At 43.1% G+C, this 24551-nt stretch overlaps 1 protein-coding gene across 1 annotated transcript in view; it reads left to right on the plus strand.

Annotated features, from left to right (window-relative positions):
- Positions 1-5317: 5317 nt before the first annotated feature.
- The window catches only part of LOC126556637 (homeobox protein prospero), a 97926-nt gene continuing 78692 nt past the window's right edge, over positions 5318-24551 (plus strand). Inside the window, exon 1 of the mRNA XM_050212022.1 lies at positions 5318-5445. The gene's annotated coding sequence lies outside the window, so the exon portion shown is untranslated. The remainder of the gene's footprint in view (positions 5446-24551) is intronic.

Here is a 24551-nt window from a genome sequence, read left to right on the forward strand (position 1 = left end):
CTTAAATTGTCATGACTTAAATTGGCTTTTAAGCCAAATATCAGAACTTCAAGGAAAAGCAAAACTATCTCCAAAATAAAGTTAAGTAACATTCTATATGTTGGAGTTGATCTACGTTTGCTGAATTTCTAACCGTCTAACCATAGACCTAAAGGCTTGCTTTATAATGACACCACGTAAGTGGATAGTCAACTCTTACGGCGGGAGAATAGAGCCCGGATAGGATTTGATACCCGGTCTTGTCGGGTTAGGACCTGCGCCACTATTCTCCATCCGTTGCAAGAATCCGCCACTGGGTCGACCCTGAGGGAAAACATGCCATAAATCATAATACAAAGAAATGAAATTCGGTACTAAATTTAGTGTTACATTTCATGATAATGTTTAAACCACATGTTAACGGCAGCAAAAACTAAAAATGCCATAAATAAATAATTTCTTACTCTTCATTGTCTCTAAAATCTCGTTAGATCTGGCTGAGATCGTTATTTCTAGGTTCTCATGACCGGATTTTACCCATAGCTGGTAACTTTTGCCTATGGCGAGAAGATCCATACGTCGTTTGATACCCAATTCTACCGTGTGCCATCGAGCCATGAATGGATTATTTCTTCCATGTTCGGTGAAACATACCCGGGCCATTATATCAGAATCAATACAGATCTAATTATGTTTATTTTTCATCTTAAAACCTTTTTTAATTTGAAATTTTTTTAAATAATTTTTTAAACTACCGTGGTTTGATCTGAGAAAATCAATATTACACAGAAAAGAAAATAAATATTTCATTTTGTTAATACGAATAACACGAACATAAAACGAACTTTTCGTAATGTAAAAAAAAAACAACAAAACCATGCTTTGTCAGTTTGTTTTCCTTTATTTACATATTACTTAATAGACGACACCGATCCCCAAAAATTCGCACATCCATATGTCGCCCCAAGGCAAATTGCCTTCAAATGCGCACACCTGCATATGACTGTTTCAAAGGCGAACATTCTACAGATGAGCCACGTTACAGTTCTCCTGGGATGGGGAGTAGCGATCAAAACTCACCCTTAGCATAAAGTTGTACGGACGCAGCCCTGGAACACATGTCCTCCTGGTTTCACATGTCCCTCCTTCCATTCTACCAAAAACCGTCTACCGGTGGGTCGTCACAATCCATGGCCCCAGCACTCAAGGCTACCCAACGCTGATACACCTAGCGTTCCCTTTTGCTAGCGCTCCGCACTGACGCCAACCGGTGACTTCAGCGGTACTGTGTAATCACTTAAGTATGGGAAATGGCCGCACGGAGAGATAAGATAAAAATCTTTTTATGGTACAGGAAAAACGCAACACGTTGCACGCGCTTCGGGCGGAAAATGCGACGAAGAAACTGCCACTAATGACAGTTGCCGTTCGCTGTGTCCTGCGTTGCTTTCGTGCCTGGCCGAGGTAATCGCTGCCTCGTGTAGCGTGGTGAGGGTGGTGAGACAGGGCACTGGAAAAAAACAACATTAAGCTTGATTTCTTATCGCTGATAGTGGTCGCTTCGTATGTGCCCGGAATGGATCGACGAAGGAGGTGCACACACCGGGCATCAGTGATGTTACCTGTTTCCGTGGCGGCAATAAAACGTCTGTATGCCACGCAATCCTCGACACCCCATTCCGACCGGTACGGACGGTAACAGGGGCTCGCAGATCACTTCCGGCGTCAGTTTTCTTTCGATACACATTCCGCACCCCGAGTGTGGACATATGGGTTGTTTCCACGCCGTCGCCTAATCGATCGATTGTGTCAATATGCGAGCGATAAGAACGAAAGTCCCCGTGCGGCGAACAAATTACAAGTGCAAGATGGGCCAATTTTCTTTGTCCGCTCGGCGCGCATCCGTCCGTTCCCTTCCGAGTGGGCGTTTAACCCATTTACGTTCGACGATAAGTCTAATCGATGTTTGATGCTTTTTATAGTAAAAAATATAGACTTTTCTTCTATGTTTCCTTCCTATCCTGACTTGTTTGAGTCTTCCCATCGATACAGCTCACCAGACACGGAACGGCGAAGACTGTGTAATTGATTTGTTTGAGTGGTTTGATAGTTTCATTTTTACGATCATCCGCTGTCTTCTTCCCTTTATTGGAATCCACTTGATTGACTTGAGTGTGAACGATGCGTGTAGAGTTTCGATACACGGCACATAAAAACTGTTCTCAATTGGTTACAAGATTTTTATGAAGATAATGAAACCAACTTTATCGACGCCATTGGATGATTAATTGCGACCAGTTTGTCGTTCACCGGCACACTCAGGGAACGTGGTTTAATTGGTGGCAAAATTAACAACCTGGACAAAGTTCCTTCTTCAACACCCTTCGATTTTGTCACTTTCTGTCAGGTGAGATTACCGAAAGCAGAAAATGGATCCTCACGTAAGAGGTGTTGTTTGTTTGGGTGAATGTCTCGACCATAAGTGTTTCTTTGAAATTCGTTTAACGAAGTCAACCACGATTGGAAACACAGCTATTGGCCACAGCCATGTAACGTATTGGTGGTTTATTTCCTAGATTGTTGTTCGGTTCCATCTTTTGCCGTCACCCTCTCGCTAACGTTTTACACTAAACGACGGCCAGCTAGTTCACGTTTGATGTTGGAAATCGATTTGCAAAACCGAATGCTTCAATCGTAAACACCACACATGCTCACGGTAACCACGGTGAGAACATTCAAATTCCACCACATTTTATGGTCACTTGAGACTACATTGCCATGGTAAATTGCAACCTCATCTCGTGTTTTTATTTCTCCTCCTATATTACACGGGAGCAGGGCCGGGCTTCGCTTTGTTTTGCTTTCATTTCATTTGCCACAAGGACTACCGAAAAATCGTAGGTTATAGGTTCGTGCACAAAGCCTTCGCGGTACGGTAACGATTACATATTTATGGCTCGCTCGCTGGCTGGACGCATAATAATCACACAATTAATAGTCCGTTTTCGATTACACTCATCATCAGCGGGACTATGGGACGCATCCTGGACGCTGCAGCCCTTCAGGCTGTAAATACCCTTGGCACACAGTGCGTTCGGTTCTACTGTAAAAGCAATATTGGGGAGGGGAGGGTTTTTGGGAGCGAAGCTCACCATCAGCAAGACGTTTAACGTGGCACAACTTTATTGCCTTCATAACTATGATTGCGTTTGAAGGGGGAAAGAATTGGGAATCAAAACGGTCAAGGAAATGTAATAATGCTGAGCTGATGCGTTATTTGATAGATGCGACAAGTTATCGATATCAGGCGGTAGATCTGGTTGATCAAAGTGAGAATTTTTAAAGATACAAAATTGTATCGAAATCCCCATAGTGCGTACACATATTGTATTTTTTTTTTTTTCATTCATAATACCCTACTTTTTACTATAGTGTACACATAATTTATATTTATTATTTTTATACAACGGTGGTTCGGTGGGCTTGTGGCGGCAACGGTGATTAATACAAAGGTATCAGTTTGAAATCCGATCAGAATCGTCCCTCCATAAGCTGGACTGGTCATAGTTTAATAAATTAAGTCAAGGAACTCTCGAAAACATAGCCCAAAACCTTACGAGGTTGACAATCATACTAGAAGTTTTTAGGTTGCAGTAATAAGGAGTAACAATGGTGAAAACCAGGTGGAGAATTGAATATTTATTAATACTGTTCATTTTGTTCCTGAGCAGAAACATTGTGAATAGTTCGGCTATTACTAATGAACAACTATAACTGCTTCGAATGCAAAAATCGCTTCTTCGATTGGATCCCGAGATCACAGTATTAGCAGGATCAAACAGCGATCATTGTCTTAGACAAGATGGACATTTTTAATACAAAGCTATACCATATCTGAGCATTATTTACCCAATATGGAGAAGCAACTATTAGAACACCTAAACGATCAGTAAGAGATGTCAAATTCAAAACTTTTTACAGGGTTTCTGAGAAGAACTAAACAAGTGTGAGACATTTCTAACAAACGCTCAAGACGAACTGGATATCGGGTAGGTTGAACTGGACAACCTTCGCCCTTTCTCAACAGTAGTCAACTTGAACTGGACAAACGCTAAGTTGAAGTGGACAATCGTCAAATAGAACTGGACAGTCATTTTTGAAATGGTTGGTGAAACGGTTTGAAGCGTTTTGTACAGGCTTGCAAACATTTGAAAAGTAACCGTTAAAATACACATTTTTTGCAATTTATTTGCATAACAAGCTAATTTATATGAATTTTAGTACGTCTGATTCAATATTTTTGATTATGTAAAATATCCATGACAACAACTACAAGAACTCGATTCTGTGATTATAAACAGAAACGTCTTCCGTCATCTTCTGTCAAAAGATAAAATTTAGAACAGGTACTGCATATATTTTATTTCCACCTCACATTTTTAAAGAAAACCATGCATTCTGATCGTAATTATATTTGGTGTGAAAGTCTACGTACGTTTGGAAATTATTCAGAATGGGAAATAAGGAAAAAAATGTGTATTTCAGCAGTTATTTTTTAAACTTTAAAATGCTAAGCCAAGCGTTCCCTAAACGCTTCAAACCGTTTCACCAACCATTCCAAATATCTGTCTGTCCAGTTCTACTTAACGATTGTCCACTTCAACCTAGCATTTGTCCAGTTCAACTTGAACGCTGCCGAGAGACGGTGACGGTTGTCCAGTTCAACCTACCCGCTGTCCTGTTCATCTTGAGCGTTGTCTAGAAATGACTCGCACTTGTCTATTTCCACTGAGAGTCCCTGTATCTTTAGTCATATCCGTGGCGTATTCATATCCGTTCCTTAAAAAAATCCCAGGCGTGAAGGCGTGAATTACCGGTAGGACACTGAGGACCGTACAGTTCATGCAAATTTATCTTATAGCTTTTTAAAAGTAAACAATCTTTAGAAGAATTGGCAACACTTGCCTTATCATCGGTACTCCGGAGGGTCAGACGCTACACGCACACATCCTCGCGTGTCTTTCGTTTTCTTAACAACTTAACTGTGTTCGTGTAAGAAAGGTGCAGCCAGCGCTTCTTATTTGATATTGCGTAAATGCTTAGATACTCGGCGTTTTCTTCCAAGGGATCGGGATCTTCTCTTTTTGTGTGAGTAATCAAACGCTGCACAGGTCGGTCGTCAAAAGTAACGGTACTTTTTCACAGATCCGTCAAGGTGTTTAAGATTGTTCAGTAAAGCTTACATCTCACTCGCCTAACTAGAAGATCTCAAATCATATTATGCTAAAGCAGTGTTGTTTTTTTCTCTCTCTCCCTCTCTAAACTTTATATGTTCTAGTTGAAAGCGCAATATCTTCGAAGATGTAACAGAAGATAAATCCTACTGGTGGTGTTGTGTTTGACTAGGATCAATCCACTCACAATGCTAGATGATGAAGTACGGAGCAGGAAGAATCCACATTAAAGGTAAGTCAGTGTATTATAAGTAATAAGTTTTTGTTTCACTGTCGTTATCATCAATTTTATACTGTACTGCTACTGTCCAATTGTGTCATTACCGGCGGGACAATTTCTTGAACCTTGGACCAGCAGTTGCGTTTCACGCTTATCGCCTAATGTACATCAACATCAGTGTTCGTTGTTTTTTTTTGCTACCCAATTGTCAAAGTGACCGAAAGGCTTTCTAAGGCCTGTGGTACCAGTGCGCTGGTACCTCTAATTTATTCATAAATCACGTAAAGACAATTACGCTCACCAGACACCGTATTCCGTGCAAGGCATCAATTCATGCGGCACCACACGCGGACCACATTCCGTGCAAAGACACCTTCAACGACGACGTTCTGCATGCCACTGAGGCGCGGTTAGAAGAAGTAATACCTTGCCTGACCGGGGATGACTACACAACGGGGGCAAAAACACGGTGCGGTGCAGGAAGGAAATACGGGAAATCGCACTTTACTTTACCGCTTCCGGAACCTGACACATGATCGCGCGCGCTCGCCCGTCATACGTGTATGATAAATTTAATAACAATTTTCCATCCAGATTTCCGGAAACTGATAAGCCACCGGGTCACCCCACCGAATGTGACCGCAGGCCATCCCGTAAAATGTTTTCTTCGGTATGTTGTATGCTTGTGTGTGTGTGTGTATTTGGTGAGGTGTTATTAGAACCCCAATGCGTTGTCTGTTCGTGACCCTCTTCTCCTAATGGTTGCAAGCAACGGAACGCTCTTACACCGTCCATAATTCCTGGGTATTCGTGTGTATGTGTGTGTGTAGTTTAAGGTGACTTGACTCGCAATCCGGGGATGGAAACGAAACTGTCGTCCCAACGAAACGTCCTCACTCAACACCTCAGCGAACCCTCTCGGTACCGGAATTAGCGCATTACGCTAATGTTTGTCTTCCAAGCCGTTTCTACACACCACGGTACCAAAGCAAATCAACCAGTCCTAATCCTTGTAAAAAAAAAGGAAAGGAAGCATAGCACAAACACTGTGGCGAACCGTGAGAGTGAGCAATCATGTAAATTATTGATGTTGCTTTCTCGCGTTCGTGTGACGGCGTCCTTGGACCTGGCGTCGAATGTCCGACGCCATGTGGAGCGAAGAAAGTGTTGTAAATAATTCACTTGTCAAGCTAAGAGAGCAACAATCGAATGTTTGGCAATTTGTCGTGAAGTGAACGTGAGTATATCTCAAAGGAAACATATGTTTTCACCATGAGCACCAAAGCAAAAATTAAACACATTTATCATAGTAAAGCAGCATGTTAATTCATCCATGTGTATGCTTCTTAAGGAAAATTAATTTTCCACAATATGTTATTCGCCTTTTAACGAAAACGGTTCGTCATGCTAACGATCTTAGATGTAGGGAGTGGCCCTCGGCCACCTTCGGCGTTCGTTGCTTGTGATGTTAAATTAAACAAATGACCACACGTCATCAGCCAACTCCTTGCCCCTCCCTACCCACCCCCTTCATTCTTTCGACCACTTTCGTGAGTGTACCTTGAGAAGCATAAACCATGGCCATGTCCACCGAGAAAAGGTTTTAAAGTTTCGCGTTACACACGCGCTGAACGCGAAGCATTTCACTCTTATCTACGTGAGGCTCTCATTTCCATAAATAAAACCCAACCCAACGACTTGGCCTCGTTTCGATGCGCGAACCGGACATTCGCCACCGGAACGATGCGTCTTAGGTGCGGCTCGCCGGTCAGCACTCCTGGGGCACTCTGACTCTCGGTCCCTCGCTAGTCTTTACATCGCCATCGAGCGCGTTTCCCCGTGGGGAATCTTACGATGGGGTTTTGCGCTGGGACATGGCACCTCTTGCGTACCGTACGACTAAACGAAAAGAGGTGGACCGATTAGCAAATTAGTTTAGCAACGACTCATCTGGTGTGAATCCAGCCGAGTGGTGTGTGGATACACCGCGTGCCTTTAGTGTATCTGGTCCAGGGTGTGCGTACACGCACTCGAGACACAAGACTCGTACTCAGAGCCCTGTGCGGCGCTTTACCTGGACGCGTCTGTCGGCAGGTGTTGTGTCACAAACGTTACGCCCCAGGGAACCTCTTGTTCTCGGCCCAAACACCAACACGGGTAGCCAAGTGTAACAAGAACAAAAGGGTACACGCTTATCGAACCGAACCGTCTTCACACACGCACTCCGGGAATCAATCACGGTGTCGACCGGCATCCGCACGGTGTCGACGAAACTCATCAAAGGCTCTGTGCCAGGGTGTGTTTTCTACTCAATTGGTCAAAGAATTATAAGACCCGCTAAGGTGAAGTATTTTCCACCTTCTTAATCAAACATGGCAAGAAGCCAGGGACCGGAATAGGGGAGTATTTTTAGCCTTGATCCCATTACGCTTTCCATACAGCGGCGTACGGGTTTGATAGTTGTTTCGGGAAAGAATGTACCGCATCCTCTCATTCACACGTGGCAAAACAAAACAAGATCCAGATAATGCGTACACTTTTCATCATCTTCATCATCACCCACTGCAACTATTTACTCAGCCAGCTTCACCCCGTTTGTGTCACGGTTTATTACACCCTTGTAGTGTCGGGTGTTGAAATGGTTTCATTAAAAAGGTAAGGTGTTTACGATTAACTTCTTCATACGGTGGGGAGTGGTTCCCATGGAAGTGCTCAAGAATTTAACGAAGCGTCACAATTTGCTTCCATGCACCTTTCACGCTCAATTGCCTGTGCTCATCCCTTCTTGCTCAGTCGCCAACAGGTTAAGCTGCCAGCTCCGGTGCTGTTGAGTCGAGCTGTTTGCAATTTATTATTTATTGTTGTGCATCGCTCCCTCTTCTAATCAGCTTCATCCATACACAGATGTAACTGTGGGCTAATAGTTTTCTGCAAACAGCATTATTAAATGATAACATTCTAAATAACCAAAGCAAATCTGAAGTTTGACACGTACAGGTTGTCCTGCTCCGGGAGAATGTTACGTTTTCTTTTCCCTTTTCCTACCACATTTCTATGTTGCGTAAGAAAAGGACTTGCCTTGCGTACGTACTCACACTCTTCACTGGCGAAAGTTTAACATTACCCCAACAAAATAGCATTCTCCAGCAGGACGGTATTAGCAAGCACAAATCTAAATTTACCACGTCTCACGTGCAAAGCTCTTCTAAACTACTCACATATGCAAAATAACAGTGCAGTTGCTGAAAGTTCTTCTTTCAAAACATTCACCAACATCTCTATGAAGCGTTCGCTTCCCCGTGATGATGATGACGGCCCCCAGTTTTTAAGACAATAGAGAAAAGGGCATCGGTACGAACACGTAACCATCTTTTCGGCCAGACCGTTTGCCACGGTGAAGCAATTTACCATAAGATCTTATCGTTCTTGTTGGCAAAGTATTTTATGTGGTCCGTGGCGGACCCAAGACAAGGGTGACACCAACGAAATCGTCTTTCGAATCGCTTTAATTTCGGTCTAAGGTTAAACAAAACTGCCAACACAAAGAGATCGACCTAATTAATGCCTTATGCACTGGCAGTGGTCTTTAAAATGGAGCATAAGAAAAGAAGGAAAACATGAATCTCGTACAGTTATCGATCGTTGGGCACGATTTCTAAGCCATTTTTCCTAATGAAAATCCATTTTGCTGTGGCTGGCATTGCGAGGTGTTTAAATCTTTATCCGTTTATAGCTTCTTTACAACGAGAGCACATGTGGTGAGTGTTGTAAGAGGCGAAACTAAGTTGGAAAGTGGGAAAAGGTTCTTTGAAACCAATTGGTGGGAATTCATTTTCAAACGTCCAGTAGCTCCAGTAATGGAAAGAATCATGTCTTATTTTACAACAACTTGGAATAAGAACATACGTTACAGCTGAATAGCACCTCACCATCTAATTACTTTACCGGGTCTTGCCGTATGCCAGGAGATAAATTATTCAACCAGCATAAATACCACGACCCTGTTGGGACACCTACCTACAACACCAGCTAGATGTTTCCAGCAAAGGTATATTAAGAAATTAAGGTACCTTCCTTCTGCTGCAGATCGATAATTGGTCCTTAATTGCGTCGTTAATGAAGCTACGTGGGGCTCCGGGAAGTTCATATATGCTTATCATCGACCATGTTTTACCCTTCACGCAACCACAACGCATCGGTTGGTGGTGGGCACAATAAACATGTGTTTAGGGGTTTGTGTGAGGAATGTGTACCCCAAAACATAACCGGCAATGGGTTGGGAGGGATACATTCCTTATGCCTATGATTTGATGGATTGTCAATCTTGCGTACCGGTAGTGTGGGAAGTTGTTCTAACTTATTCATATGCAAAGGAAGCACATGTGGCTCGGCGGACTTCCTGCTGCTGCGACATGATTCCTTCTGTTCCAATTTGTCCCTGACAAAGGTTAGTGTAATATTTATATGCAACGTTAACCCTGTTCGTGTTTGTTTTTGTTTCCCCACAAACGCACCAGTTGAGTTGAGGTATGTCTGCATCGCTTAAGACATTAAGCGAGCCAAATAAGAGGTTACTGACGCCATATCATTAAAGCTCGATTAAAGCGCCCAATCAATCAGGTCCGAAAACAATTTCTAGAATAATTGCTCCACTTTAAAGTTTAATAAAATGTGAATTCCTAATTTAATATTCAATTACAGACATTATAAAACCTGTAAAAAGAAAGATATCTCCCAAAAAACAAAAAAACTAAATCGAAAGTCTGTGTCTGACAGTGTTCCCAGTGTCCCCTGGTACGTTCTTGATGGACATTGTTTAATCATTTGACAAGTGTGCTTACGTAAAGGTGGAACAAAATAACAACTATGCAGCACGCGTTTCACGTATAACACGCGCGAAAGTCCACAGGGAAACGGTGGCAATATAAGTGCATAAGCGGCAATCAGCGTTCCGGTGCATCAGTTGCACCGTGGTAACTTGACGTTACCCGATTGGATATGCCGTTGCAAGCTGACAGTTGCTGTCGCGTAATTTTGCTAAAACCACAAAAAGATCAATGCATCGATCGGTGGTGCCGCGAGCCATATTCTTAACTCCTGTCCGCCCCTTAACCACCACCGTGCGCGTTACTCGATCCTAACTATTTTTCCGGATAAAATAAATGAAAGCAGAAAAAAAACCCCCCACTCAGGATGCATTTTTGAAATGAAAAATCAACTCAAAGCACAAATGCGCTTCTTAAAATGAACTACAAAGTGGAGCAGCAGCAGCAGCAGCAGCAATTGTGCGTATCGGTGACTACTAGCGTCAATCATTAACATCTGGTGAACCAATTATGCGATCTGTACTCATAATCGAATTATCTGTCGATTGCATCGATTCCTGCTGCCTGCCTGCATCGTTACTTGCATTTATATACGCTAGCGCTGGTCGTCGATTCCCGCAAAATTAGAATTAACTCAACCCTGCAATGCTCCGCAGGCGCACACTGTGTCACCCTCGCTCGCCTCCGGACTGTCGCGGGTGCAAATATTTGTTCTTTTTTTCCCCGCCCCTCCGAGTTATTAGAAATATTTTTTCCACTCATCCAGGTGAATGTGTGGACCCTCGCTGGCTGCTCTTGAAGAGTCAACTTGAAGCAAATGCAATCAGAGATGCACCGGATGGTGCGTAGCGCATTCCTATTCAGGCGCATTAGAACAGCAGCCGTGGCCGTGGACTGGTGAAGGTGTTGTTGGGGGGGGAGAGGGTTGCAAATATAATTTGATTATGTGGTGGTGGTGCTCACTATTGTTCCGGGTTCGGTGCAATTTTTCCGACTCTCGATGCACTTTTATGCTTCGATTTTTTTTTTTCTCTGCTCTCTATTGCTGTTCATGCGTGCTGTTCAGCGCTGTCCCGTCTGTCCTCTTTTCACCATCCCTTTAAGGACCAACCGGCACCGACCAGCTAACGGGACAACAGAAACGTGTAGTGCGTATCCCCGTCGATGCCAATGCCCTGTGTGAAACGGTTCCTTCTTCTGCTCCCTTTCCACCCCATTCTATGCCACCTATGTGTGAGAGGTAATTTTTTTTCTATTTTGTTTTTGTTACCACTGTTTTATTTTGGGACCGTGGTGTTTGTGTGTTTTTTCTTCTTTTTCTTCTTTGTGCCTAGTGGAATTTTCACTATCCGATGCAAATTTACGGCATGCATTCTTTGCGCGATGCACCAGAAGCGACCACAGCAAAGGGCGAATGGGGTGGGTTATTTTTGGGGGGGGGGGGGAGGGAAGCAATGGGTGGGACAAAAAAAACAACAATCCCTTCCCAATTCTACTGTGCCCATTCTCGCGCTGGTGCCACCATAACCACCAGGCCCGGGCACGCTTAGAGTTGCTGGGGTTGTGAGGCCACGAGTGTGAATAATACCCTGCATTTGCAAGGTTAAAGGTATGTTAGTTTAGCGATATTATTCTCTCCCATTGTTGATGTTGTTTATGCTGTTGAGCAGCCGGGCACTATCCTTGTCCGCTGCATCGCGCATAGGATGTGTATTTTATGTGTGCATGAATTGCATCGTAATGGTGCTGCTGGGAGAAGGCTCAGTGCGCTTTTTTTTTTTTGCAGGTTGGCAAAGGCCAGGACAGACAATCGATTTGCATCCGAGGCCTACACGGTTTGGGTTGTTGTAGGTGCAGGTGGGCACAATCCAGAGGCGCATAGAAGAGGATGCATTGAGGTGGTGTTGTTTTTCGTTTTCTTCTCTTCTATGATATTTGCTTTTTCATGTTTTTTTTTTTTGCAAACCTTATTTTCGGTCGCTGCTGCTCGGTTGTGCGGGTAGAGTCCGGATGTGTATTAAAAATGCATAGCACACAAGCAGCAAAACACAGTGTTGGTAGGTAGTAACGGAGATCTGGTGGAAACAACAACAATTGGCAGTATTGTCCTTCTTGTCTGCGTATCGGCCGGATGTTGAGCCTTTTTCTCTCCTGGTGACCTTTTCCACACACACGCGCACACACACACACTGCAAGATGATTTTGTGGGGTCGATTGGGGATGGTAGAAAACTTGGGAGCTCAGCTAATTCCCATTGTTTTCTATCCTTCACCGATAGCCACTGATTGTTGATCCCATGCTTATGAAAGGATAGTGGATCCACATCCATCAGGCAGAAAATTGACACATGGTATTAGATTAGCATTCAGTGCGCCTATGTATGACGCTATTTTTGATGTATGATGCGTCTGAGTAAAGTTTAGTCTTTTTTTTAAATTTGTTTGTGCATAAACAGTATTAGCTTTTGAGGTTTTATTTTAACATGTTTTTGTGTGTATTCTTGTCGAGTTATTTGATTTTTGTTTCGAGCTTGGTGTAATTTTTCGGTTGAGTTCCAAAGGTTCCAAACGCCTTGTCAGTTAGGAGGCTCCAAGAAGAAAAAGAGAGATTCCGGGGCAAGACAAGCCTGCCTCGGGATAAGTTAGGGAACGATCAAGTCAGCCGAAAATCAATCACTAGCGGACAAAGATCGGAAAAACGAGTTTAAGCACCCACGAACAACGGACTAATTTTTTGGTTATTTTTTTATGAACACTTTATTACATTTTCAGATTTTTGTTTCATGTATCGATGTAATGTCACTGTCTTCAAATCTAATACCCCGGCTCTTCTACAAGACTAGTCATCGGGACACTTTCATGGCACGGCCCATCCTCAGTCACGCAGGAATATAGTGGGAATTTTCCTACAAATTCCTTTCAAATGTGGCATAGAAAAATCCGTCAGATTTTGTTCAATCCCATGTCTCATAAGGTTCATAAAGGTTCTATACAATGTTAGATTTGTATGCAGCGACAAGTATTTTAAGTGTTTGCTCAGGCTGAGCTGGACTTACCTTGATGGGTAGGCGACCAGCACCATTGTGTGTATTTCAGCAACCTATCTTGTATAATTTAAGACGAGTTACAAAGTACGATCACTTATCAATACTTCACCCCTTTGTAGATCGATATACGCTGCCGATGGTGGTGCCATTATCATTTTAGTGTTTACCTCGTTGACCTCAAACTAGACATTTTTAATTGCCTGTTCGATTATTCTATTAGCTTGTGCTGCGTAACTTGAAACCAACAATGTCCGTGTCGTCATCGTATGCCAGGATCTAGGTTTTTTATTTTTTATTTCGTAATGACGGCTAGGCCGTATTCCTTAAAATCTAATCTTATATCAAGCTTTACAGTTCATTAAACTTATATCCTATTTTGAGAGTAGACATTTCCTTCTCCCTCTTCAAGTGCACCTTATCACCTTATCAGCTGTGTTGTGGATGTTGTTGCTGCCAGTTGTGGTTCTAAAGTTGTCCTCTCTATGTCTACTAAGGGGTTGTCGCCTCTTTGGAGCAACGTGCCGTGGACACTTTGGCTCTTTGTTCCGGATACTTTGTGGTGATTCGCCACTCCATCTCGTTGCAAGCATTTAAATGTTGTGGTAGGTGGCCCCACCATCGGCAGAACGCAAGAGTTCGAAAGCCACTACAACTTTGTGAAGCTACAGTAGCATCCAACTCACGCATTCTGCCAACAGTAGAGCCGCCAGTCACAACTACACGTCGTCCAAACCTTGTTCAATTGGTTCAGTGATCTAATGTTGTCGCTGGCGACCCTGACGCCAGCAAAACGCAAGGAGCCGACAATCACAATAACCTTGTAAAATTACTGCAGAATCGAAACCAGACATTCTGCCATCGACAAAGTTGCCAGTTACGATCCTAGAGGATCTAGATTTAAATTAATTTCGTTTTTAAATGGGAAATTCGCACGAAATATGTACGAGATGAATGAAGTCTAATGGCTCACAGTGTTTATAAACTAACGAAATAACCAACCAAGTTTTAGAAAACGTAAGCTGTTATTTATATTTCTGGCTTATATTGAAAATGCAATTTTTTATCATCAAAAATTGTTTTATTCTTTTTCGAGGTTTTCTCCAGCACGATTAATACATTTTTGCATGCGCTCAAACCAACTGTCGATGCACTTTTTGCACTCTGATTGAGATACCTCCAAAACGTGGAATTTAAACGCTTATACAGCATCTTCCGGGGGACAAAAATCATTGACCACGCACTTTCTTCTTGATGCGCGCGAATGAAAAGAAGTCACCGGGTGCCAAGTCAGGACTAAAGGGCGGATGACCCATCAATTCAAGGTTTGATGGTTTGAGCCGATGTTTGAGAGCTCGTCATGGTCATGGTGATTCTGTTGTTCGTTTTTCGAATTTCTCCGAAGACTTCTGGCAAACAAACTGTGGTGTACCATTCAGAATTGATCGTCCTAAGTTATTCAAGTGTCTTCAAATGTCCTACAGTCACTACATGACCAGTTTTGCCAAAGAAACGCTTCGAAGTGCTTCTTCTACGGATAACTTTCGTTGGATTTGGCTCGAGGTTAAAGACCCACACGGTCGATCTTCACCTGTGACTATCTTATCAACATCTTTTGAAGCACCATAAACGTATCTTTTCAATATTTCCTTTCACCAATCAACACGAGCCTTTTTTTGACCGATTATTAACATGTGCGGGATAAAAAGACAACTTTTTTTTTACGGCCAGGTGTAACAGGTTGGCTGATAAGTCCCCACATTTTTTTGTCAATATTCGTTTTTATTATTCAACATAGTTCCCTTCAAGAGCGATACAACGATTATAACGACCTTCCAAATTTGTGATACCATTTTGGTAGTACTCCTTCGGTTTTGCCACAAAATAGGCCTCAGTTTCGGCGACCACCTCTTCATTGCAGCCAAATTTTTTCCCTGCGAGCATCCTTTTGAGGTCTGAGAACAAGAAAAAGTCGCTGGGGGCCAGATCTGTAGAATACGGTAGGTGGGGAAGCAATTCGAAGCCCAATTCATGAATTTTTGCCATCGTTCTCAATGACTTGTGGCACGGTGCGTTGTCTTGGTGGAACAACACTTTTTTCTTCTTCGTTCTTTTTTCATTCGTCAAGCAACCAAAAGTTGCTTGACAAAAGACGTTCTGTCTCACAAACTAATTGACATACAGACGTCAAATTTTGACACGAATCATTTGAAGGTTGGTGCTATATAAAAATAATATGCATTTAATACTAGCGGCGCATTCTATGTGTCAGACCGGGGACTTATCAGCCAACCTGTTATGTGCCAATTAGTGTTTATGCTGGTGGAAGAAGTGCCCAAAGGTGCCTCTATCTCACGGTATGTCGGCTAAAGATCCTGAGCAATTAGATCTCGAACGGTATTAATGTTCTCAGGCACAGCGGCTGTTTTTGACGACTTTCTCAAAATTCGACATTAAACGAGCGTCGGCCACGATTCAATCTTGCCTTGATAGTTCACGTTGGAGTTGTTAAAAATGATCGCGTAAAAATGTTCAAGAGTCAATTCAATTTTTTTTTTTTTTGCAAAGCTGATTTGTTCAAGTCAATGTAAACAACACAAATGATGGGTCGTACGTCAAAACGTTGTGAGTGTGATTATGCTCAAAAGTGTTAAACTTTCGAATAAAAATATCAGACTGCATCTGGCAAAAATTCTTTTTGCCTAGGCCAGAAATATATGTAGCAGCCCACGTATGGTTTCGAGCTTTTAATCGTCTTTCGTCAGCGCCTGATAAAACATTACCTCCTTGGCACTAGGGACTTTTTTGTAAGGCGAAGCCCTATGCGCTTTACATCCACCTTTAATTGATATGTGATGTAAGTCATAGCCATTCTGATACTTTTTCCCGGGACTGTAAATTGCAGATAATTCCATTGAGCCGCATAGTTTTAAAGTGTAAAACTTTACCCAGTAAGAGTTTTGGCACTGCTCTGATAACTTGTAAAAGATTTTGTCCGAGATGGAGAAGACCTCGTTAGTTAATGAAAGCATTCCCACGCATTGTTTTTTCGTAGGTTAATTTAATGTTTGTTGCTTGTGTTTCGTTTTCGATTGTTCCAAGTTAAATTAAACAATGTACTCGTCAGCAACATACATGTATTATCCGAGACAAAAGCAGTCGAGATGCTTATCGAAAAATCTATAGGCGTAGGACTAAGAGCAGAAGTAGTGTACGAACTTTGTTACAAAACTTCTACTCTACACCTTTGCGCACCACCTCTAGCATCCAGATATGGAAGGATTTCTCGGTGTGGAAACTAAATTGACAGTTTTCTTTAAACACTACTTCTTCAAGCCTATCGATTGGTGTCAAAAACACACGGCCCACTGTTGTCGCAAGGGTAACAATCACAGCAATAAAGATAAGAGTCCTTACAGCGAAAGTAAAACGAGAAAAGTAGCCTTACGGGCGAGTGGCACGGGTGCAACCCGGTGGGGGTAGGCAACCTTCGACCGTTCGCCGCCACCTTCGGTCAAAAGGTGATACGTTTCAAGAGCATATACGCCAAAACTACGCCAAAGGAAGCTGTGAACCTACCCAAAGTGTGGAATTCGCGGCAACGACAATGTGTGGGAAGGGTGTATTTGTTTCCTCCTACACACACACACTCCGATGATGCTTCAGTTTACGGTAGCGATCGGGATAAAAAGGGAAGGGTTGATATACGTTGTCAGGGAAAAAGGTAATTAAAACGGATCAAATCAGCATTAAGATAGTGCCGTAAGCGTGAGCCTCGGTATCAGCCGACCACTTCCTGACTCGTACGCTGCTTGGTATCATGCGTGTACATTTGTGTGTATGTGGCTGTGAGGTTGCTTACGTAACTGAATGTCTATTGCTGGAAAGAATGGCAAGAAATCAACAGTAGGTACTGGATTTTGTGAAACAATGACACACACACATACAAAACTCGCCCAGATCACCATGGGTGAGATGGAACGCGTCGGTAGCGGAATTAGCAGGCCCGGTAAACTACGGAAAGCATCTGGTTTCCTGCAGGGTCGAGTCAATAAATTTCAAATAACTTCCGTTCGAGATAGCCTCTGGTCAAAACCTCTAGCAAAGAATAATGGTTTTCCCCCTACCTCCGATCGGTGTCTCAACCCTGTCTCTGCCACCCTCCGGGGGGGTTTGGTGAAACTGACAAAAGGATTTCCAGCAAAGAATAAGACAATCATCACAACCAGGTCCGGGTAGCTATGCTGTGTTGTACGATTGTCCTGTCGACATTTTCCGTCCCATTGGCACCGACAATGATGACCGAGGCTGAGCTGCGTCCTTAATCTATTCATTTCTTTTTATTTCTTTACGACCGACCCATACCTAGCCCATCACAACGACGAACGCTTTTAATGAGTGACTTTTTTTTAAACCTTCTTCAACTCGTCACAGCGTCTCGTACGGAAACGTTAAGCCGACGAACCGTCCCGCAAGGATAGGCTAAAATTCAGAAGTCATTCACCGAAGTCACTCTCACTTTTAGGCCACCGTCGACACGAATAAACACATGCACACGGTGGGCTTATTAGCATATCGTTTCTAATTATCTGCCACTCCCAGATTTGCCCCCCCCCCCCCCCCCCTCCGACACACACAACTCCATAAGGTGAACGCAACGTTTCACATGTCCTCAACCCATTGGTCCTCTGGCAGCAGCAGTCAAATGAACCGTTTGCTTGTCTTTGAAAAGTAAATTAAAAAGATTACGATGCGAGAGCATAACGACGACGACGACGATGGCGGCCACGCTTCAGAGCCGCGCCTGTCGGGTCGGTTCATGCAAAAGTCTCATGGGTCAGGAGAGACGATTACACTGTGTCCCGTCAAAGGCGTTCTTCGTTGCCGAGCCGTGAGAGAAGCAGCGAAACGCGCTAAACGCGCTGTGTGTTGCAGTACGTGAAAAGGAGCTTCTTCGATGGTTTGTTGCGCTTAGTCGTTAAAAAACTTGCCGTAGAGCAGTTGGTTTGTAAGGGCCGCACATCCGTGTGATGTGTACCATCGATTTGATCTTAAGCTGTTTATTAGGAGCAGCACGAGAATGGCTTAATTATGTAAATGTTGTTCAAGTCACACACGAGTCGTGTGAATGTGAAAATAAAAACACAAATACACATTGATATGAGCCGCTGTATAAGTATAAGTTTGTCTATTAAAAACTAGAACAGTTTGCTACAAAGGTACAGAATAAATATTTCTTATATTGTCATCAAAACGTGAAGAAGATGTTTTTTTTCTGTTTGTGTGTTTCTGTATCTCTTTTTGTATGATTTTCAAAGGTTTTTGTAATCTTTGAAAATAATTCACCAAAAGTTTCCCCTAATTTATCCAAAAAATTAATCGCATTTTTCATAAAATTTGTGGTCGGAATGTACATTCAGAAACCTATTCGTTTTGTTTTATTCATAAATGACGGCCAGGCTGTATCGCTTAAAAGTGCGATACTCCTTTCATCTTAGCTGGGAGACATTTCATTCTCCGAGACGTGAAAGGGCACCATATCTCGGGTGTGCTCGGTTGTTCCGTTGCTTAATATTCCAAAGTCATCCAAAGCCAAAGTCATGTTCGTAGCCAGGGTCTTTTCGTGAGCAGGCACCTTATCCCGGGTAAGTGTGGGCGTTTTGTCGCTGTGTGCAGTTATCCATGCGTGAATTCGTGTATGATAGCAGGGGTCTTGATCGTTTTCCATTTCGATCCCCTTTAGCTGGGGAGGAAAGGGATCACGGTAGACCTCGTCACAGTCTCCCAGCAGATCCCGAATTGGAGTGTTTGGCAACTTTCCAATGCCCCGGACTGTGTCTAACAAGGCGGGTCGAGCAGCATCTTATTCCACACAAGACCATAGAAGATGATCTATGTCGTGATATCCGAGGGCCTAAGCCTAGACATCATTCGAATGAACACTTCAAGGACACTTGGGGAGTGATCGAATATAGAAACCTCCCGAGCTCATCGGTGTCCCACAAACTCTGCCACTGAGCCAAGCAGAGAGACTGTGGGGCACACATGTACTCGTGAGGTAGGATAAGCCTGTCGAAAAAGGACCCTTGCGAAGCACCCTTTTTGGCCAATTGGTCTGCCTTTTCATTGCCAAAGATACCGCAATGTGCAGGCAGCCAAACAAGAGATATACGGAATGATTTATCAAACAACGAACTTAAGACCTTTAATATTTCTTTTACGAAGTAGTCCGGGCTCTTAACAGCCTTCACAGATTTTATTGCTTCAACAGCGCTTAAACTATCAGAGAATATAAAATATTCATCTGGAGGACAAGCACTTATTATCAACAAGCCGTAAAAGATCGCGGCGAGCTCCACTACATATATCGAGCATGGCTGGCGTAGTTGGAAATATGTCTCAGATACAATGTTATATACGCCAAAACCGATGCCCTGCTCTGATGAGGATCCGTCAGTATACAAATGGTTGCTGTTCCAATGCTTTTCCACAAAAATGCTGGCAATTGCTGTCCTGCGAAGACTATCGAGGATAGACTTGGTTTGTTCTCTTTACAAGGTGTCTACTCTAAACCGGGAAGTGCAGGATCCTGGTAAGCTGGCACGATTTAAATTAGCTTGAGTGCTAGGGTGTACCTGTAAGGAGGTCAAATCATGAAAGGTTTTCATGATTTTACATTTAGAACCTATCTCATGCAGTATTCGAATGATCTCGATTATCAATTGGTTTGATACTGTAGAGCGTACGAGAAGGTGAAGCGAGAGTAGCTCAAAACAGAGCGGAAGCGGCATCACTCCACAAAAGAAACCTATTCGTTGTCCAAACACAGAAATGGTGAACAATTGGTAGAATTTAGTAAAAAGAGATACTTATGGAGTTCAAAAATTTCGATACTGTTTCCTCAAATTTCCTCAAAGATCGTGTGAAGAAACTGGGACACTACCAGTTGACGAAGTGAAGGAGACAATGTTCTTTCTCGTACACAATTACTACCAACTGACCACGTCGTTTACAGGGCTCGATCATTAAAGGCTCCTATTTTGTTATTTGTTATTTATGATATTAATCGAGGGACAAATATGCCCTCTCGATAGCTTTTACAATTTTTACAAGTGTTACACAAAACAGAAAAACAACGGTAGATGCATCATGTATGTTACAATAAAGGATAAGACGCATGAACGGAAACACGGTTGGAGAAATCTTCCACCGAAGAACCGCTGACAGCGTTAAAAGCACGTCACATACGCAAACCTTGTCAGAACAGCCGAATGCCGTTCGACGTTCTGCAACAGCTAGCATCGCTCGAGCACGAAGTGACCTGGCTGGGACGTAGAGGACAGCGCTAGGCCTCCATACCATGTTTGCATGGTATGGAGTTCCAGCAACGAACGAACCAGATAGCAACAGATAACCTTGATGCATGTTGCGTCTTGTAACTCACGGGCCAGATGGAAGACTAGTCCAAGCACCCTACTGCTGCTAGCCACAACGTGATCGATCTGATCCTTAACGGAAAGCCTCGTGTCAAGCAAGACGCCTAGGTCCCTGGCACACTGTTTCCTCTGTATTGTTATACCGTCTTCTTTCACTTCTTTATCACTTCCTTTACCATACTTCATAGTAGCTTATAATATATAAGGGGTGGCTTGGTTGTGTAGGCGACAGCATCGCCGGTCTTCGAATGGCAGGACCGCGGTTCATATCCCATCCAGACCGTCCCCCCGTAGTGAGGCCTGACTAGCCAACTACGTGGTATCGGCAGCCTGTAAAACCTTTTCGATGGCCGGTATGACCATAGAGGTCGTTAAGCCAAGTAGAAGTAAAATATATTTTTTAAATTGAAGTATGACGGCTTGCACCGTATTGTCTACTTAATAATAAATCAAATAAAAATAAATACTTTATAGTCAACAGGCCTTACCGTCTAAGGAATCTCATTCTTCAACAGGAACATTCATATTAAGAGTCTTAATGTCATTTATACGTTTCCAAGCTAATTATTACACTACAATCACGCTCTCTTCTCCTATATTGACTTTACGAACTCGAAAGATCAGTCATACGAACGAATTCATTACCGGTGAGCCATTTCTTATCTGTTCTACAAACCAATGCAGTAAGAAGCATAAATTGTTTTTATACAAAAATCTTATGTAACATTTTATACTTTTTTTCAACTTGACCTCACAATTAGATCATGTGAGTAATATAATGACTTCCTAGGATTATTGATGCCAAGTAACCGGATGACCCGTCCTTACTTAGGAGGAACGGTTCGGATTGTCTAGTCCTGGGGCGGCCAGGTGGTATAGGCGACAACGGCGCTGGTCTTCAAATGGCAGGACCGGGGTTCGAATCCCATCCGGACCGTCCCCCCATATTGAGGACTGACTAACTAACTACGTGGTATCTATCGGCATTCTAGAAAGCCATTTCGATGGCAGGCATGACCTTACAGGTCGTTAATCCAATAAGAAGAAGAAGAAGAAGTCCTGACGTGTAGTAGTGTGCCACCAATACCTATGGGATTTTTATGTCCCTTCATTTCATCGTTCGTACAGCTGTTAGATTCACTGTTGGTTAGAAATGATTGTATTTCGACGCATAATTTATAATACCATTAAAATCCATAATTTATCTTCAATGTATATGCCAGTGTTGCGTCAGGATTCGCACACTGATTACATGGTTGGAATACAATTTCACACCTAGCAAACATTGTTGCCGTCAATTGCATTTACAGCGCAAAATTCAATATTGCTTCAATGATCATTACAATGCGCTTTAAATGCAATTTGAACCATTCTGTCGGCATGTGTTAGCATTAGACCTGTTGATTGCTGGGTCAGAAGCTGATTTACAATCCCACATTACGACAAGCAGACAACGACTCTCTCTCTCTCTCTCACACACACACACATCGACTCTGTTTCCCGCCAATATCAATGGAATGTAATTTTTTTAGTTTTGTTTGTCTGACTTTTTTTTTAGCTCTTTTCCGTGTTGGCCATGCTCCACATAAACGCTGTCAATTTGTTGGTTCGTCCTGCAGAGCACATCCAACCCTTTGCGTCACTTCCTTTTTTTTTTTACAAAATGCAACCAACACCTACACCGCGTGGTTTCATTAACGAAAAGTCGGAACACACTTCCCAACCCATACACTCCACCCGAGCGCGTGTGTGTGTGTATGTGTGACCTTAACAGTGACGTAATCTGGGCGCACAAACACACAAACCCTTACTGTCCCGTCACCACCATTCCGCCGCCGCCGTTAGGAACCGTCGAGAGACGAGCGCATGATGGGCACACCGGCAGTAGTAAACCGTAGACTACTCATTCAACACATTACGGATATGTTGGATTGTCCCAATTATGTTCCCTGGTTTACCCACTCGGTAAACAGTCAAAATAAGAAAATAAAAAAGCAAATAGCAAGCGTGCCAGAACAAACACAGCAACAACAAAAAAAACCCTTGCACGAGAGACATCAACGACCTCCAGAATGGCTGTGACCGTGAAAATTAAAAGTTGCCAAAAATATGCACATGGCCCGGTTTCTGATCTGATCTGGTGGTAATGGTGCCTCTCTGCTTCTCCGACGGGTTCCCTGCCTGGCGTCCCGCTAGGGAAGCAAACAAATGTCCCACTCTAGCATTCGCGTTACGATTCACTCGCACGTGAACAGAGAGCTCCAGGAACGGACCGGCTTTCCCGGGTTGAGAAAACATATGTTTTCGTCGTGGCTGCAATGTGGTCCCGCCGCCCCAAAACGCTAAAGGGAAAGCAAGAACACACACGCCCGACCGTAGTGTCGATGTGCGAAAAAGCAGTTAATAATTGAATCATTGCCCAATTTTCCCAGCGGGTTTCACATGATTCCACAACCATTCTGTGGTGACGAGAGACGAAATGGTACACGCGCCGGTTGAGAGGTGGTCGAAAAACATAATCATCCCCCCAGTTACGGTGCCCAACGGCACAGCGGAAGGTGCAATCGTTTTCGGTAAAACTAAAAAATAAAAAAAAAACTTCCGAAAAATGCGAAAAACCAACGTAAAATCCAAACGCTGATGACAAACAAAAGCGAGTAAAATGTACGGGACGGGAGCAAAATAAAAACAACCAAAAAAAAAAACGAAAACAAAAAAAGCACAGCATTAACCACCATCCCGGGCCGGTTTTTCGGGTACTCAGCCGAATGATTATAGGTTAATGATAAGCTCTCGTTTTACTAACACACCACGGTTCTGGTTGCCGAAAATAAAATGAATGAATTCAATGCACATGATGCGGTACGCGCACTCCACGGGAAAATGCGCCTCAGTCAGGAGGAATCAAAACAAAACCAGCCAAAAACTCGGACGGACTGCCGGGACGATCGTCTCCCAAAAATTTGCTCTCACCAGCACCCGTCCGTTTGCTCCGCGCCTGGCAAACTGGCAATCTGACAACGGAAAATCCGTTCACAGTCGAAGGTACTAGTAGACCGTACGTTCCAAGGCCAACGGCCGCCACAGGCAGCAGCGTGGGCAGCAAGGGACGCATGTTGACGCATCATGTGTTCACGGGATTGTTGAAAAATAAACTTCCAAAAAATTATAAACAGGGTTCGAAATTTATCGACCTCGATTACTGATGCATGTTTCCTTTCGGAACCGGGCGGCGTTGATAGTGAGTGGCTAGCCGCCGCGTGGCAGTAAATGGGGAAGCCAGTCGTTACCTGGTACATCATCGCCACTCTTAATCGGCCTTACATAATTGCTCATTGTAAATGCTCAATCAATAATCGAACACACCCACATGGCAGTTGTGGTTCTTAAAGTTAATCATCGATTATATTTATTCACTTATGCATACTTCCTCTTTATTGTGCAAAAAAAAGATATATATTATTATACTTTCTTCGTCTTTTTTGACGGCACATGTAACATTTTGTTTGACCTAGAAATGGAAGCGTTATAACTGGGATAAATTGACTGTGGTACGTACAACGTAAGTTTCTTTGTATAGCATTTCGGTTCTGTGGTGTTCATTGATCTGTGAGAATTATTCAAATAATTATAGGTTCTAAATTCATAACTTTGATGACCTATCCTAACTTGTATGATGAATTATTGTATAGTTACATCTAATGCTAATTATCTAGCTTGGAAAAACCTTTAGAAACATTGGTCTTGAGCTCGTCCGTTGTATTAAGGTCGCAACCTCTGATGGTTCAAATCGTATGGCCAACTTTTATGCAA

Source organism: Anopheles maculipalpis, chromosome 2RL (genome assembly GCF_943734695.1).
Source record: "Anopheles maculipalpis chromosome 2RL, idAnoMacuDA_375_x, whole genome shotgun sequence".
In the NCBI taxonomy this organism is placed as follows: Eukaryota; Metazoa; Arthropoda; class Insecta; order Diptera; family Culicidae; genus Anopheles; species Anopheles maculipalpis.